Consider the following 14,693-nt stretch of genomic DNA (forward strand, 5'->3'; position numbering starts at 1 on the left):
GATGCCACACAGATACACACGTCTGCAAAAGGCCTAATCTGAAGTGAATCTTCTATAAATAATAAACAACAAATAGGTTCCTTTTAGTTATATTAGCCCCAAAATAGGTCATGTACATTAGTTTTAAATGCAAACTTAACAATAAAGTAAATTCCCTAGGTGGAGAATTTGATGTGTTTGTGCAAATTTTCTGGACACAGTACAAAAAAAAGCCAACACCTATATTTTACCATTTAAAATATTAGTCCTCTGTTTGAAATACTGTTTATAATAAACTCCCTATGAGAGAACTAAAGTCACAGGTAAACACTTGCCATTTGTTACTTAAACACAAAGTAATCTCTAACTTTTTAAATAGAAACTTAGTGTTTTCCATTGCTACTAGAAAAGCTGTCACCTTTGCCACCCTCCTGCCTCCAAATAATCTGACTTTTCACTTCATGGTCTACATGATGTTGGGGCTCCATGGGCTACTCAAGGAAGGTGGTGTAGGAGAGCGAGCCTTGTGTCCTTAGGCTTTGGCTCTCTGGGCTCTGTGCCTCCTCTGGAAATATTAATATCATTTCCAAATAAAAAAAGGCTGCAGGGACTGCCCAGGCAGTTCTGTTAGTGCTCCCCCAAATATAAACCCGAATATGTTAAAACTCTGTGGGTAATTGCAAGACAAAGGAAGGAATATCTGAGAAACAGGTAATTTATTGTGGTTGTTTGGAATTAAAATGGCTACGACACCTATTGTCATTTTCATACAATATCTGACTAATGTAGCGGTGTTTGAGTTTTAATTGGCATCTTTAAGTGCTTCTCTAAGACAAATAATACATATAGGATGTTTCTCAGTAGAATCAGACAAAGGTAAAATGCTAAAAATTGTAGTGCCACATTTTCCATCTCGTGTTCTTCCGTGGAGCGAGGCAGGATCTGAAGTTCTGTGCGTCACCCATTGTAACACACATAATTTCTCCGTCCCTATTCATTTTCATCCCTGAGATGCATTGTAAAAGTGTAAATCCATCACTAGATAATTTTCAGTTCCATTATTTACCAAAATGAATAGTTAAGCAAGTCATTGTTATTGGTGGGATGCTATTGTTGTTTCGCAGAGATAGGGCCTGCCAAGGGCTTGAGTGATGTGCACTTGAGTGTTCTTTCAAGATCCTTGTACCTGTTTCATTTGGGAGGAGTTTCACTCATGTAAAATCAAACAGAAACAATTTTAGTAGCCTCTGAAAAGAGAAGAAGGGAAAATGGATATTAATGAACTATTTAATATTCTGCTGTGGCAGAGATGCAGTGATTTTGCTGTTGACACTTTTGCATGGAATTAAAGAGATCTGGTGGTTGTTTTACTCATCTGTCTTTGTTCCTGAAAGACTTTTCAGTGTCATCAGATTTGGTTTTGTAACCTGAGAGAGATTTTACAGACACGCAGACAAGAAAAAAAAGCGCTTCTTTTTCATGAAATTCATTGGTATTCAGAACATGCCCCTTTGATGAATTAGAAATTTTGGCTAAAGCTTTAATGAGATTTTTATTTCCTGAACTTATGTTGGAAAATGTGTGAGCTGCACGATTCACAATTCTGAATAAAGGTGGGTTTAGTTTTTTTGTTCAGGAATATTTCTGGCTCATTATTGCTCAGTATTCTATTGATTTGTGAGTTGAGAAGTTCACGGGGGAGGTGGAACAGTTTAGAGCTACAGATCTCTACTTTGTGACACAGAACATTGTGGGGAGCAGAGCCTTTGGTTCCTGGATGCAGGAGAACCTGGGGAACCTCTAACAGAGGAATCTGCAGCAATAACTGTCTCCTGTTTTTTGTGCTTCGCCTCTTTTAATTCCAGCATTAGTCAGTACCTGAAGTTCCCTTGGAGTTTCCAGCTGCTGCTCCTGTTATGGTGTGTTCAAGGTCCTGAGCTGTGAACGTAGACAAGCACATTTACATACTTGCTGCATAAATGGAACTGGATAACCATTTGTATTTATTTCACGTTTAGTAGAATCTTTCATTGTGTGGCTGGTTGTTTTGGACAAGTGGACAAGTGATTTGGGAAGCTTTCCAGAAGCTGTCATTGAGTGGTCTTTGGTTTTATAACCTCCCTTGTTTTCCAGTACTGTGCTACTCACAAATATTCTCATGACTCAAACCCATTTGATTCATATGAGTTACCACATTTCGATACTTACATGTGTTCCAATATGTTAAAAATACTAAGAATTTTCCAAGTTATCATTGTACTTTGTCCTTTAATTTACTTAAAATCAAAGTTTTTCAGGGTTACAATACTTACAGAAATGTTTTGGTGTTGACTGAAAAGAAGGGTGTATGAGTATATAGGCTCAGCAGTTAGGGAAGATTTTTTGTTAGTCATATGGACAGGAAGAAATTCTGTTTGTTCACGTCCAACCCCAGCTAAATCAGTGGTTTTCACTTCTTTGTGCCAGCTACTTTCTGGATTTATCCTGAACAAGAAGTGGAATTACTGAATTAATGCCCAGGAAGGGAGTGTCCTGTGTTACCTGCTGCAGTCCAGAAGTCCTTCGTAAATGGTGAGTAAACCTCTTTTTGGATTTTCTCGCTGGATTTTTAGTATTATTTCAATGAGGTTCAGGTCAGAGCTGTTGGTTTTCCAGCTCTCAGTGTGGTGGTGTGTGAGTTGTGGCCACACTGTGAGTTGAAGTCTTTGCACATAGGTTAGGAATCCTGTCTTTTCAGAACTTAGCTCTGTATTTGTGCATTTAGGGACTATTCCAGCAATAATTAATGTAGCAATAATTATGATCTTTACAATTTTATCTGCAGCAGTTGCAGCAGTCAGTGATGTGCCCATGTTAATGGCCCCAGAATATGAAGGTGATCTGTGTCTGAACATGTGTTTTTGCAAGAATGAGCTTTGTGCCACATTCTCACACTGCCCTGGGAGAGAAATTTCTGAAAATAGGATACAAATGCAAATCTGGGTTTAGAAATATTGAAACACCTGTGTGCTAATGCTGGTTCCTTGCTGTGAGGTGTTGTTTCCGGGGTAAGTTTGGTGATGATGTTGCCAGTGTAATTTTATTCTGATGTATCCAAAACCACGATGCAATACTATTTGAGAGTGTAAGATTTTTTTTCTGCATTATGTAGTGCTAAGTGTGCTTTGCTTCTCTGTCGTCAGTGCTCTACTTGTGCGTTGAATTTTGGCCAAAATAACTTGAATTGCAGCAGGGGTGGGAAAGAAGAAGGTGCTTGTAGACAGGTTTGTGGAATCACTGCAGCAAGTTTTAAATGATGTATGAAATGAAAAATTCCTGTCTGATGCACAGAGCGAGCAGAGCCATTGATGTCTGTGAAATCGCTGCTGCGAGAGGCTATTTCAGAGAATCACAGGATGGTTGGGTTAGAGGGACCTTAAAAACCATCTCATTCCACCCCCCTGCAATGGACAGGGACACCTTCCACTAGAAGAACTTACTCAAGTTCTTCTAATACTATTTCAGAAATGCCAACTTTTAATTTTTTATAAAACTCTTCTGCTTTTATGTGAAAGACCGAACTCTTGCACAGCAACAAAAATTCATTAGAAAAATCTTTCAAGATGCTGCATCGATAAATATCCTAAGGCAGTTTTCTGGGTTTGTGTGTGTTTTTGAGCCTGGGCAGCTTTACTTTGCAGAACACTATGTGGGTGTGACGGTGGTGGTGAGAATGCTTTGAACCATCCTAAAGTGAGAATTTTAAGGGCTGAATGATGAGATTCAAGTTCAGGAGTTCCATGGTTTGAGAGGCAGAGTGGGTTTAGGAACTGGAGTGGAGGTGAGAGTGATACCCACCAGAGAACCAAGAGTACAGGGTTTGTGGTGCAGGGATGGATGGTTGATACAGAACAGGAACTCCAGAGACAGGACATGCTCCAGTTTTCCATCTTAGTCACCCAAACTGTTTACCTGCATTTGATGACATGGCTCCTGTGGGGAAAAATGACATTATTTCAGTTAAAACAGACTTACAAGGATCCAAAGTAATGTTATCCCGGTTAGTTAAACATCTGTATTTCCTAGCAATCGAATCTGATACGTCTGTGTCAGTCTGAAAATGTAGTTCTGAAAGTTTATTTAAGGAATGTGTGCATAGGTAACTGCATATGTGTACAGAATTATACAGCATCCTTCAGCAGGTTTCACCTGTTTTTTCAATAATTCCTTGGTGTAAAAAACCCAAGTAATTGCACCACTGAAGTACACAGATTATTGACTCTAGAAGACTTTTGCATTTCAGTTATAGATGTCCTAGAAGGGATCTCTCAAGCACAGGAAGCACCTTTCAGCACCTTTTCTGCATAGTCTTTGCATATATGATTCTTCAAGTCTCTTATAATAGAATTTTGTTGTGTTTTTAAATTGCTGGTGGTCAGGATTTTTTACACTACTGTGGAAGACAATTAATACTGGAAGGGAAATAATTTTTATATTGCGCTATCAGATTTCTTAGAAAGGAGAAAATAGTGTCTGAAGAAATTGAGAACACTCATAAATCCTACTTTGTTATTTATTTTACTTTTTTTAGAATTTTTACGCTGTGTTTCTGCTTTCTAAAAGCATGTATGTACTTCCAGCTCTGCTGTGCTGATCCAAGCAAGCTTTTCAGTGCTTAGAAGGAAAAAAGATGATAAGAGAACAGTGTATAGATGGCTTTTAAAGCCAGCAGCTGATTTGTTTGTTGTCATTACAGTCAGTATTGCCCTTTTCTTAGTTCCTCAATATTGTTTCCTTCATTCGGTATCTGGGGTTTCCCAATTGCCTGTCTGATCCATCTGGTGGCATTTCCCAGCTTCTGAGCCGTCCTGTCAGAGCAGAAGCGCAAAAGCAATGAAGTGATGAACAGACCCCTAAATTCACTTACGCTGGCTTGTACCGGCGTTACCCGAGCTCTTTATGCCCTCCTGTCTCCAGGTCTCCCAGCCCAGGATCCCGGTCTGTGTCCATGGTATCCCAGCCCATGTTTGGCTGGGGCACAGCAGTGCCTGACAGCTGGTTCCAGTGTCTGCTCTGCCCTGTCTGCTTGGCTCAGAGGGAGCACTCGGAGAAGTGGCCACTGCTTGTGGTTTAGTGATGTGGGAGCAAGAACTGCTCCTCCCTGAGCCTGATTCCTTCCATCTCTCCAGCTTTTCCCCTCCTTCCTCTGGTGCAGTGCTTTACAATTCCCAGTGTGATAACACTCTTCTCCTCAGACCTGCCTCTTCCCCAACTCCTTGGGTCATCCCCTGAAGGAGTTCTTGTTCCCAGAGCCCTGCAGGGAGCCCTGACATGACTTGGAAGCCACTGTAGTCACCTCAGCTTCTCAGTAAACCTGGCTCTGGTGATGCAGTGGGATAAAACCAGAACTTCAGCCAGAGAACATTTCTGGTTTTGTCTTTCGTTCTCTTTTTTTCAAGTTGTCTTGAGTCAAATTACTGAATGTCTTTGTATCTTAGTTTCAGTCTTTGTCTTAAAATGTTTTGAAATCTGTAGAGAGAAATCACTCTTTTAAAAAGTATTGATTGGTGTTTCAAGTGCTTGTTAATGTGCTAAAACATGTTTTGTTCTTCTGAGGAAACTGCTCTTCATTCCAGGTTATAGTTGTCTTGGCCTTGAAGTTGAAAATGAAGGTGTTGCCTTTAAGATCATTTACTCTAGGTAGTAATTTTCATGTGGTATTACAAATATCTAATATTAAAAGATTAAATATTGTAGTATTATTATATAACATTGTAATATTATTAGACTTTGCTTTACTGGAAATGGATGGTTTTGCAATGCATATACTCTGGGAAAAAGAGAATAAGGGGTACAGTGATAGTTGGGATAGTTGTGATAAAATAGGAAGCAATGGCATGAATTAACCAGGTAGTCAACCACTTTTTTACTAAAATTATTTGACACAAGAAAGGGTTCTGCTTGGTTTCTGAAAAGCATTTACTACTGAATCTGAACTGGTTTTAACCAAATTGGGGTGTGGATATTAGTCTCTGAAAAATATTCTCATTAAAAAGTGCTGCAAGCTCAGTCCTTTCCTGAGTCCTGCAGAGACACTGACACCATCAGCCCGTGGAAAATACTGTTTGCAGCAGATTGTTTGTAAGAACTGTTGTGCAAATAAAAGAGTGTTTGTGTGTTGAAAATTAATTTATCAGGCTGTCTGGAAAGTTACTTGTTCCTCAAAGTTCAACCTTTTTTTACACATCTTATTTGTAACTCTTCTATAAATGTCACCTGTGGTTTACTGAAATCGGGCTGAAGACCCAGTACTGCGACGTGCTGTTAATGGAGAGAGAGTTCGGGATGTTAAATAGGGAGAACTGGATGGCTTTGAAGGAGTGATGAAAATAAGGTGCTAGTAAGAACAGCTTTACTGCTGCTGCAAGTGGAGTGTTTTCTCAGGGGGAGGGGGCATGGGCTGACAACAGTCCAGCTGTGTCACCAACACCATGGCTCCTGGAAAAGCCAAGTGCAGCCCTTGGACATGCAAAGGAAAAGTAATTCCAGAGAGGTTTGCTAAATACTGGTGCTGTTGTAACAGTAACTGGCAGGAGCTCATCTATTTACAGAGGAAAAATGTGAAATCAGGACTATCTCTCAGTCGGGGAACAGTGCACGGGGGATCTTTAGATCTCATCATTACTCAGGGCTGGAACAATTAACACTGAGTCAGGACTTTGTTTTTCTTTAACAAGGAAAGTATGATGGGTCATTTCTCCTAATGATGCTCCTGAATGTGTTGGAGATAAATGATTTGGTAATCTGACAAATAGGAAGAAGAACATGAAGTGTAAGATTACTTTTTTCCCCTTCTGAAAGTGTTAGAGCCACCATGACACTGGTAGCAGGTGGAAGAAGAAAACAGTTCTTGAACTCTCTGCTAAATTGATATACTAATCGGAGTGCCTTTTACAGAAAAGAAAGAAGAGCCCCATTTTGCCTGGACTCTATCTTTGCTATTTTCCTTTTTCAGAAATAGAAGATTAGGAGGTGTCTGCACCGATGTGATAAAACGTTCCCACGGAACTGTATTGTATTTTCGCCTTGAGTTGCCGGTGAAATGAAGTTGTTGGCTTTCAGTGCTGCTTTGTTTTTGACCCCTTTTTGTGAATTCTCCGAGGAAAGAAACATATTCCCATCTTTTATAGTAATCAAATTTATCTGGCATCTCTCAGCCTCTTGCATTACTTATGCTACAGTTGGCCAGCCTTGGGAAGGCTTTAGCGAGTTTATTTATTTATTGTTCTAAAGTGAAGGTTTTTGACTTGAGGTCCCCACATAATCCATGGGGATTTGAAGAGAAAAAATGAAAGTGCTTTCTGCCATTATTTTGATATAGTTATTTTCTGTGAAACTGTTTAAAAAAAACCCCCACACCACCCAAAACCTAACCCCCCCCCCCCATGAGTCCAAAAACCCCACTGAGAGAAGAAAAAACTTGATTAACTTAGTTGTGTTGGAAATGTTCTCGTTCCACTGGGAGGAGGTTGTTGAGTCTGATGACATTGCATCTGGGAGAATTTCAGCTTCATAATTGTCTGTGTGTGCTAATGAATTTTTTTAAACCTGTCTAATAGCTTTTAATGTCCCTGTGTTTGGTGAACTGCATCACAGCGTGTAAATCCTGGCTCTGGTGGGGGGGAGGCCTGTGAGACTGGAAATGCCCTGAGATCTCCCACAAAAAACAAACACAGGTTGTATACCATGTCTTGAATGTTGAGCTCATCTTTGGAATGTTTTTAAAGGTCTGCCCCACACTGTTGACTGTTACAATCCTGGGCAAAAAAAAGGAGCAACCTCTGTTTTAAAACACAAGGATCACTTAGAAAACGTGGCACAGTAATATTAATTTAAAATGAAAATTGACTACTTTGTCTTTTTCTGAAACCCCATTTCTTTTAGCAGAATGCCTGTTGACCACATTCAACTTTGTCAACTTCTCTTTGTATCTTCTGTTTCTCTTGGTGTTTGTTCATCAATTTATTTCTATACTTGAAAAAACGAAAGGTTGATTATAAGGGAAGTCTGGGGTATCATCAATTATTTTCCTTTCAAATACAATTTATTTGACTAACAACCTTAAAAGCTTGGACTGATTTAATTTTATTTTATGCTCATGAAATCCACAGAAGGCTGACCTGGCTGTCTGCCTCGTCTTCTGTTTTGTAAGTCTCACATGGTATTTTCCCTCTGACTCTTTGATCTTACTGAATTTTTCTTCAAGGAGTAAACAATGATAGTATGAAAATGTTCATATTACATTTTACATGTACATACCCGTGTAGAGGGATTTTTTATTGCAGGAGAAAAATCAAATCCTTGTCACCTAAACTGCTAATTATGTTTGATAAATGTATGGTATATATTTAATGCAAAGAGAATTTAGGAAATAATACACCTTGTGTAATTACAGCGACCGAGCTACTCCCATCAATCTAATTTTTCTGATTCAGGTTCATTTGCATTGCATTATTTTTATTAAATGAGCTTTCAGTGGAAGCCCTGCTCTCTGTCAAGAAGAAGAATCAAACGCTGCAATATTTCAGCGTGCATAGATCCAGTTTGCACATCCCATGGCTCAGGCCCGGCTGCTCCCTCCCCACAGCCACAGACACCTCTGGTCACTCCACAGGTGTGCAGGGTTCCAGCTGGGAACACACCTGGACAGAGCAAATGGATCAACTTCCCCTTAGCTTTGGGTGTCTCCTTGTGTCCACACGGCCCGATGGAACCACTGCACTTTCCCAACCCCTGGGCAGTGCCGTAGGAGGATCCGGTGCTGCGGGGTCAGTTTTCCATCGGGACGTTGGTTAGAGTTCCTGCAGTGTGTTCTAGGGAGGACTGAGCTTCCTCCTCTAACTAGGCTGGGCTGGGCTGGGTTCTTCTGACCCCATCCATCCTGCACTTGTGTTCTTTGACTCTTCTCCAAGTAGCATCAAATCCTGTTCTGAGCCATTTTAGTGTAATTGTATTTGTTGTCCTGTATTGTTAAATAATTTGCCAATTCAACAGGTAAGCTATTCCCTCTCTTACAGAGTAAAATAAAGATGTGATGGGGCAGGTGGGAAGTGAACAACGAGATCTGTTATAGGAGTGCAGAGGTGGAATTGCTCTTAGAGGCTCGGGTGGCTCCGTTTGCCGTTGCAGGGATTTGTTGCATCGTACAGGTGTGTGACTGGGAGGGAGAAGCAAACAGGGGCTCTGTTCCTCTCCTTGAAAATAAATCAGTTCATCTTCGTATCTGGAAATAACCTCTTCTGAAGGTCGCCCTTTGTTACATCTCCCATATCTGTGTAGTAGGTCAACATCCTGCTTTACCCTGAATCAAAGAAATGTTGATCACAGAGCAAATTTATGGCTTTCCCTTGTCTGGGAATCAGTGTTGCTCCTCTCACTTAAACAGCTTCTCCCACGGGACCCTTTTGGGAGAGTCCTACTCAGTTACAGATTAATCTTGGGAGAGTTTCCTTTAAAGATCCTTTAAAGGACACTGACTGCGGGTTTCATTACTTCAAAATAAGCGGAGAATATTCCTCATACCTTCACTTGGTGTAAGGATTATTGTTAAGAAAGACTTTTTTTCCCCTTAAGATAACTGGGATTCAGTAAGTCCAATTCATTGGCAAGAAGTTTGTGAACTGACTGTAAACTGTTAAGTCTCGGGACTAGTTAAAAATAATTCATCACATGTGGTAATTCTGTGGAAAACAAACAAAAAAAGAATAAATAATTTCCATTAGTTTAATGGAAATAATGAGATAATGGCACAGTTTCTCTGGTGTGTTATAATTGCATAGTTTATTTGAAGAAGAAAATACTAGGATACTATGAAGAACTCCATATGGTAACTACTACTGTAAACAATCATGTTTATTACAGTAATTTTTTTTTTCAGGTCTAAATAGTCACTAGAAAGTGTTAAAACTCTAGCACGAGACGCCTGGTATTTCTTCCCCCCCTCCTCCCCAGATCTTAAAACAGTAATTTGCAGCTGAAGAGAAAATGTGGAAAATAATTGCTTATCCTGGTCAGATGTCTGGGAATAACTTGAACTTTTCCAATTTCTTAGTGTCGTGCAACAGCTTTGCTGATGTGAGTTTGGTCATGAAATTCAGCTCAGATGCCCACTCTGTTCTCTCAGTGGTAATTAGGGTGGGAGTGTCCCAGTTCCCTACTCCAGCTGAGCAGGGAGCAGAGTCTGGGAGTGAAGCTTTGGCCACCCCAGATCCTTCACAAGAACATGAAAGAAACTCTCTAAAGTGCAGCTAATGGACTATTTCATTGATTATAGATTTTAAGGCCAGACGGGAGTGTTAAATCATCAGATCTGACATCCTAGATAACATGTACCATTAAAATGAGCCCAGTTAATTCTGCATTAAGCCTTAAACTTGGCTTTGAATAGAGTCTGTATTGTGCTGGTTCAACTTGGTTGATATTTCCAGGCAGAACAATCTTCTCAGGCCAAGACCTGTTCAGACTTGTCAGTCAGCTCGTTCTCACAGAATCCCAGACTGGTTTGGATTGGAAGGGACCTTATAGCCCATCTCCTTCCACCCCCTGCCATGGGCAGGGATGCCTCCCACTATCCCAGTTGCTCCAAGCCCCGTCCAACCTGGCCTTGGACTGTTCCAGGGATGGGGCAGCCACAGTTTCTCTGGGCAAGGTTCTGGATTGATTCTCCCCATGGCTTATTGGTAGATTATTGTGCAGATGTGTTAATTACCATTTTTATTGTACTAAAAGATAAGGGAGAACTTTTATCTTCCTTAGCACTGTCAATCAAACTTCTTGTCTCATCAGAAATAAAATCTGGGTACTTGTTGTCTCTCAAAAACCTGGAATTTTGTTGCTCTTCTCTGTATTGTTGATGAAAGAAATGATCTCTGTTACTTCTTTGGGCCTTTAAGTTTACCATTAAACATATTTAGATCTAAACAGGGTCATATTTTTTTCTGTTTTTATATAAAACCAAACAAGTAAATAACCACTTGTTATTGTTTTGGCAAACTTTGACACTGAGGTTCTCTCTTCTCTCCTGATTATTTAATTACATCTTCCAGTTTTCTTAGTGGTTTTGATTCTGTTTCTGAGTCAACTCCCTGTGTAAAAAGGGAAATGTTTTGTAACATTCAAAAAAATGTGTAAGGGAAGAAAACACTCAGTGAGCTTTTTCAATGATCTCCAGAGTAAGACCTGGGAAAAATAAATTACTTTCTCAAGTTTGGGATGCACATGTAAAATACGATCTGGCAATTTATTGGATTATTTGAATTTTCTTTTTAATTGGTTCAATTTTATTGAACTACTTGAAGTTTTAAGCTATATGGTATTTCTGCTATTTGTGTGTTATTAAGCTTCTGCTTCAATTAGCTTATGGAGCTATTAACAGAGTGTCAGCAGGTGATTTAACAAAGGGATTAATCACTGCTCTCGGCTGGTGTAGAGCCTGGGAGGGTGAAGGCACCTCTGCTCTGGGCTGTGCACAGGGGTGATGTGTTTGTCTGGTGATTAAATAACTCTGTGATTGACTCCCTTATAAAATAAGTTAATACTGGAATTTTGAGAATTTATTTTAAAACAGATTGTCCCGTTTCTTTAATTAGACCTGAAATGTATCTTTGCTAAAAATCACGGCCTGTTACAATCAAATTTTTCAGGCTGATCAGCCATAGTTTTTACTGAGTCGATCACTAAGAAAATAGCAGTGTTTATAACACTGAATAGAATATACTTTAGAAAAATATATTAATCAGTAATTCAGAGAAATTAAAATCCTAAAGGCCATGAAAATGTATCTCTGTGGCTGTCATTGATAATGCCTTAGAAATGAAAAGCTTTTATAACAGTTTCCCTATCTGTCATTGCAGTTCCACCACTGTACACCAGCAAACCTGATTTTATATCTGAAAAAATTAACTGCAAATCCCTCTGAACTGTGGTGTTGGCTTTGGTACAGGGCATGAAATAATTTTTCCATCTTACCCCGCCGCTCTCCGAAGGTCAGCCTTTCAATTGGGCTGTTACTGTCTTGCTGCAGAGTTTCCAAGCTACGTTAATTTTTGGGCTGCCATTGATGGATGGAGCAGTTGGAATTCTGACACGCAGCAGCCTGACTGGAATGACCTGCAGAGGCAGATGTCGGCCTCTTATTTCATGCCCGTTTGTCAGGAAGAAAAAACAGCTTTTTTTTTTTTTTTTTAGCAGTCCTGCTTTTATCCATGGAGAGAACACTGGTAGGTGGGTGTGCTCTGTGATACACATACATATAGAAATATAAAAAATCCTGTAAAAATCACATCTATTTATCATTGCTGGCACACCCGGTGAAGTCTCTTCAGAATTTGTCAGCGACCTGCACTGAGGATGTGCATATTCTGGTATTTCCTGTGCTGCAAACCACTGTACAAGAACCATCTGGAGAATTTATTATTTCATAAAAAGGTCTTATTTTGCCCACAGATAAGCTGAGAAAATGAACACAGTTCTTTTGAGTTACCTGTGAATTTACAGTTGCACAAGAATCTCCTTTGTGATGTCTTTGCAGATTGCTGGTACATCAGAAAGGTTTTCTGTTCCTTGTCCAGAGTTTCCCTCCGAGGATGACACGGACCCTTACTGGGTGCACCAGGCTGCTCCTTTCATGTCGGAGCCAAACCGTCATCCAGACACGAACACAGGGAGGGAGTATTTTCATTAAAGTCTAAAAATCAATTTAAAGAACTGATGCAGGCAGAAGGAGCTGAACTTTCCCACTTGAGACTTGGCTTGTACAGAGTCCTGAGGGAGAAGTAATTTATTTGGTTGATATGGGTGAAAAAAAATGGAAATATTTAAATTAAAGAATGGAAAATCACTATAACTGTCAGGGTTAAACATGAGCAGATCTCAGCAAAGCCTTTGAGTGCCTGTCCTGCCTTTGGGCTCTGCCAAGGACATGGAGGGGAGGAATTCTGGGGTGATTCTGTCACCTTGATGGAGTGAATACAAGTTTAGCCACTGATTTTGACAGGATCAGGATTTTACCTTATGATCTTTCCTTTATTTCTTCATTCTTCAAATGTGATCACTTTTCTTGGTAAACTCTAACTTCTTAGTTTTAATTTTGGAACAAATTCTTTGTTTCTAAAATTCACAGAGGACACAGAGAGCACAAATAGCTAGGAAAAAAAAGAAACATAATGCACACTGGTGGTCTGGTTGGAATCATAACAGTCAACACATTAATCACAAAGGTGTAAAAAAGTTGTGCAAATGTGCAGATATTAAAAAAAAATCATATTGTATAAGTTTTGATGGGTGCAGGTCCATTTTAGTGACAAACCCAAATAATCTTTAAGGCCATCTTTTATCATTAATGTACATTTTAATATTGAATAATCTAAAGGTGTGCCTTTGTTTAAAAAAAATAAAGAAAAGAAAAGAAGAACCGTAGGTTGTGAAAATAGGAAAACAGGGGAAGAGCAGGAGCCAGATCTGTGTGTAATGTAAATAAATAAAAGATGTGTGTTTTTAGCAGCAAGTGTCCTCGTCTGCTAAAACAGCATCACTAGGGATTGTGTGATCCCTGTCACTGAATTCCTGGAATTTCAAGGCTGGATTTTTTTAAGGCTTTTCCCCCTGTAACTGTAACAGCTGAAGTAGAAATATGGGCTTGGTGCAGAGATTATTACATGAGTTTCTTTGTTCAGAATTCTGTGGAAGACAATATTGTAAGGGTTGATTCTTTTCCTAGGTGCCAGCAGTCTTTAATTTCTGGTGTGTTTTGAAGTGAAAGCAGAGAACAGGGAAAATGCTGCTGGTGGACACAGGGTTGGTGCTGGTGGAGAACCTCAGAATAAAAAACCTCCCACATTTCCAGCAATGTCACCAACAGCAGTTGGGCTTCCTAGTAAGTGGAAAGAATATCTCTTTGCAAATAATATATAGATGTTTATTGTAAAATTGGTGCTGAAAAATATACTGGACTTATTTAAAAATAAAACGTACTGATTTAATTGATTGTACCTGACAAGAGAAACCTTCTCCACAAGGCCAAGTACCTCGGGATCCTTCCGAGCTCTCAGGCTGTGGAGTCTCTGGCCTCTGCTGCCAAGTGTAGGTCTGCTCTCCTTGGCAGTTTCATCACTAACATTGAAAATGCTAAAAGTTGGTAAAATCCCAGCCTTGGAGGTACTGCAGTGCAGTGGCAGGAGCTCTGAACACACAGTTTTCCTTACTGCTGGAAAATTTTCCCGAGTTGCTGATATCCTGAACAGTTTGCCACTGGTGGGAAGCCCAGTGTTGCAAATCTCAGGTGTGTTTAGGAATCGTTTAATATGGTGTTAAAAGAACAACTCTGTCTGTGGGTGTTTGGTGTGGCAGCTGTGCCTGGTGCAGCCAGGGCAGTTTGGCTTTGCCCTTTGTCACTGCTCTGGAGCTGTGGAACAGGGTTGGCTCCACTTTTCTCCTGGTTTTCCATTTGCATGTCATTATCCCAAGTGATGCTGACCACTGCAGCCTTTTTGTTTACAAGATTTGCCTCAAAATGTTGCATATTGTCAGGTCAGGGTTGTCGTTTCTGTTTCCAAAGTCACTGATGGAGACAAACAAAGCCCCTTTCCCACCTTCTTCCTCCCTTTCCCACCAAGCATCTGAGGACACGAACCTGCTCACTTCAACAGCCTCTTTAATGTGTTGGGTCAATCACTTGG

General features: G+C 40.0%; 1 long non-coding RNA gene across 8 annotated transcripts in view; it reads left to right on the forward strand.

Annotated features, from left to right (window-relative positions):
• LOC108498012 overlaps positions 1-14,693 on the forward strand; it is a 387,118-nt gene that overhangs the window by 182,114 nt on the left and 190,311 nt on the right. For all 8 annotated transcript variants that reach the window (XR_001875039.1, XR_001875034.1, XR_001875038.1 and 5 more), the window contains one exon: positions 2,446-2,550. This is a non-coding gene — a long non-coding RNA (uncharacterized LOC108498012). The remainder of the gene's footprint in view (positions 1-2,445; positions 2,551-14,693) is intronic.

This window comes from Lepidothrix coronata, unplaced genomic scaffold (genome assembly GCF_001604755.1).
Source record: "Lepidothrix coronata isolate B3197 unplaced genomic scaffold, Lepidothrix_coronata-1.0 Scaffold54, whole genome shotgun sequence".
Lineage (NCBI taxonomy): Eukaryota > Metazoa > Chordata > Aves > Passeriformes > Pipridae > Lepidothrix > Lepidothrix coronata.